The sequence below is a fragment of the Oncorhynchus gorbuscha genome, linkage group LG05 (genome assembly GCF_021184085.1).
Source record: "Oncorhynchus gorbuscha isolate QuinsamMale2020 ecotype Even-year linkage group LG05, OgorEven_v1.0, whole genome shotgun sequence".
Lineage (NCBI taxonomy): Eukaryota > Metazoa > Chordata > Actinopteri > Salmoniformes > Salmonidae > Oncorhynchus > Oncorhynchus gorbuscha.
This window is the reverse complement of record NC_060177.1, coordinates 6,430,382-6,434,238: the sequence shown is the minus strand read 5'-3', so window position 1 is coordinate 6,434,238 and position 3,857 is coordinate 6,430,382. Positions and strand designations below refer to the sequence as shown.

The window sequence follows — 3,857 nt, the reverse complement described above, 5'->3', positions numbered from 1 at the left end:
GTGCACTACCATATGGCCCTGGTCTAAAGTAGTGCACTACCATAGGGCCCTGGTCTAAAGTAGTGCACTACCATAAGGCCTTGGTCTAAAGTAGTGCACTACCATACGATCTGTTCTAAGATCTGTTCTACGATCTGTTCTAAGATCTGTTCTAAGATCTGTTCTAAGTTCTAAGATCTGTTCTACGATCTGTTCTACGATCTGTTCTAAGATCTGTTCTAAGATCTGTTCTAAGTTCTAAGATCTGTTCTAACATCTGTTCTACAATCTGTTCTAAGATCTGTTCTGAAATCTGTTCTAAGATCTGTTCTGAAATCTGTTCTAAGATCTGTTCTAAGATCTGTGTATAGATCAATCACATGTATTTCTAAAGTAGTTTTACATCAGCCCTTTTCTAAAAGTGCTTAGATGGAACTCAGCCTCAAAACACCTTATCTGTTTGTGTTGAAAGTAGGAACCAAGAGAAACACCTCATCTGTTTAAAGAGGAACCAAGGGTTTTTAAAGTAGTGCACTACCATAGGGTCCCCCCCCCCCCCTCGACTGAGATAACAGGTTTGTAGGAGCATCCGAGGGATGAAGGGTCCTTGGAAAGTAGTGCACTACCATAGGGCCCTGGTCTAAAGGTGCACTACCAATGTCTAAAGTAGGCACTACCATAGGGCCCTTGTCTAAAGTAGGAGGTCTAAAGTAGGCACTAATGAGCACTACCATAGGGCCCTGGTCTAAAGTAGGGACTACCATAAGGCCTTGGTCTAAGGTAGAAAGCAGGAGGATCTGTTCTAAGATCTGGAAGACGATCTGTTCTAAGATCTGTTGAAGATCTGTTCTAAGTTCTAAGATCTGTTCTAAGATGAAGGAAGATCTGTTCTAGATCTGAAGATCTGTTCTAGGGAGATGAAGTTCTAAGTTCTAAGAGGAGGGACAGAGGAAGACTGGGAAGAGAGATGAAGGTGAAAGATCTGTTCTAAGATCTGTTCTGAAATCTGTTCTAAGGGAGATGAAGGTGAAATCTGGACAGAGATCTGACTAAGAGTTATAGAGGGAGATGATTTCTAAAGCCCTTTTTACATCAGCCGAGACAAAGTGCTTAGATGGAAAGACAAAACACCTTATCTGTTTGAAGTTGAAGAGAGGAAGAAGAGAAACAGGGATCTGTTTAAGAGAGGAGATGAAGGTTTTGAAAGCAGGAGGGACAGAGGAAGCCCCCCAGGGAGAGAGGGAGATGAAGGTTTGAGGAGCATCCGAGGGATGAAGGGAGAGAGGGAGGGAGGAAGAGGGAGGTGGGAGGAATGAGTAGGGAGAGGAGAGGAGGTGAAAGAGGAGGAGGAAGGGAGGAAGACAGGGAGAGATGAAGGTGAAAGAGGAGGAGGAAGGGAGGAAGACAGGGAGAGAGGGAGATGAAGGTGAAAGAGGAGGGACAGAGGAAGACAGGGAGAGAGGGAGATGAAGGTGAAAGAGGAGGAGGACAGAGGAAGGCAGGGAGAGAGGGAGATGAAGGTGAAAGAGGAGGGACAGAGGAAGACAGGGAGAGAGGGAGATGAAGGTGAAAGAGGAGGGACAGAGGAAGACAGGGAGAGAGGGAGATGAAGGTGAAAGGAGAGGAGGGACTGAGGAAGACAGGGAGAGAGGGAGATGAAGGTGAAAGAGGAGGAGGGACAGAGGAAGACAGGGAGAGAGGGAGATGAAGGTGAAAGAGGAGGAGGGACAGAGGAAGACAGGGAGAGAGGGAGATGAAGGTGAAAGAGGAGGAGGGACTGAGGAAGACAGGGAGAGAGGGAGATGAAGGTGAAAGGGAGGAGGGACAGAGGAAGGCAGGGAGAGAGGGAGATGAAGATGAAAGAGGAGGGACAGAGGAAGGCAGGGATAGAGGGAGATGAAGGTGAAAGAGGAGGGACAGAGGAAGGCAGGGATAGAGGGAGATGAAGATGAAAGAGGAGGAGGGACAGAGGAAGGCAGGGAGAGAGGGAGATTAAGGTGAAAGAGGAGGGACAGAGGAAGGCAGGGATAGAGGGAGATGAAGATGAAAGAGGAGGGACAGAGGAAGGCAGGGATAGAGGGAGATGAAGATGAAAGAGGAGGAGGGACAGAGGAAGACAGGGAGAGAGGGAGATTAAGGTGAAAGAGAGGAGGGACAGAGGAAGACAGGGAGAGAGGGAGATGAAGGTGAAAAGAGGAGGGACAGAGGAAGGCAGGGATAGAGGGAGATGAAGATGAAAGAGGAGGGACAGAGGAAGGCAGGGATAGAGGGAGATGAAGATGAAAGAGGAGGAGGGACAGAGGAAGGCAGGGAGAGAGGGAGATTAAGGTGAAAGAGGAGGGACAGAGGAAGACAGGGAGAGAGGGAGATGAAGGTGAAAGAGGAGGAGTGTGCCCTGTGGACGAGGCGAGGCAAGCTGTGCGGCTTGGCGTCTCTTACAACAGCTTTGTTAGTGCTGCAGTAACTGTTACCAGGAGACCTTGTCTGCCTCTCAAATGGCTCCCTATCTCCATAGGGCTCTGGTCTAAAGTAGTGCACTATATAGGGAATAGGGTGCCATAGGGCTCTGGTCTAAAGTAGTGCACTATATAGGGAATAGGGTGCCATAGGGCTCTGGTCCAAAGTAGTGCACTATATAGGGAATAGGGTGCCATAGGGCTCTGGTCTAAAGTAGTGCACTATATAGGGAATAGGGTTCTGGTCCAAAGTAGTGCACTATATAGGGAATAGGGTTCTGGTCTAAAGTAGTGCACTATATAGGGAATAGGGTTCTGGTCTAAAGTAGTGCACTATATAGGGAATAGGGTTCTGGTCTAAAGTAGTGAACCAAATAGGGAATAGGGTTCTGGTCCACAGTAGCGCACCAAATAGGGAATAGGGTGCCATTTTGAGAAGCCTCAGTGATTGGCTCAGCTCTCAAGCAGGATGGTGAAAACGAGACGCCTTGTGAACTCAGCCAACCCACATGGTGTGAAGCAATAGACAGTCCCAGGTTTTCGGTAAAAAAAATACAATAATTTTTTTTTCTTTCCCTGAAACAAATCACAGCCATTCAGGACACATTTTGTAATAAATATCCACTCGTGTAATTTCTGATACTCACAGAGGGACATTTTCGATCGCTTTCAGCAACAACAAGACTTAAAACATTGGACTGGCAGACAGACAGAAACGGATTGGATCCATCTGTGAGACAGTAAAAGGGTCCCAAATGACACCCTATTCCCTATATAGATCTGAAATAGGGTGCCATTTGGGAGGCGGACCCTAAGTGATTGGTCAACTTCCTTGGTTAAAGGTTCACTAGTTTAACCAGTAATCAGTCAGTAATGGAAAACAACGCTGTAAAGAATTTATATTATTTGTGGATGTTTGTAAAGGTCAAGGGGAAACATTAACGTTGTAGAACGTAGATAGTGTGGAGAGCATAGAGGTTCAACTGCCTGATCTGAATTAGTTTTGTTGTTGTAGAACGTAGATAGTGTGGAGAGCATAGAGGTTCTACTGCCTGATCTGAATTAGTTTTGTTATTGTAGAACGTAGATAGTGTGGAGAGCATAGAGGTTCTACTGCCTGATCTGAATTTGTTTTGTTGTTGTAGAACGTAGATAGTGTGGAGAGCATAGAGGTTCTACTGCCTGATCTGAATTTGTTTTGTTGTTGTAGAACGTAGATAGTGTGGAGAGCATAGAGGTTCTAATGCCTGATCTGAATTCCATTCCCTGATTCTATGGTGAGAGGACGGCTGCCTAGGGTCCACAGGTCATGGCTTGAGTTGTACTGTAGAATGAGATGTGAAGGACACCTTTCCTGTTCTTCCATAGTTTACACAATGACTGTGACCCCACGTACTACTCTCTAAGTCTGGATCATCAACC

General features: G+C 46.3%; 1 pseudogene; it reads left to right on the top strand.

The window, feature by feature from the left end:
- The first annotated feature begins 408 nt into the window (after nucleotides 1–408).
- Nucleotides 409–3,857, top strand: part of LOC124035386 — an 18,453-nt pseudogene continuing 15,004 nt past the window's right edge.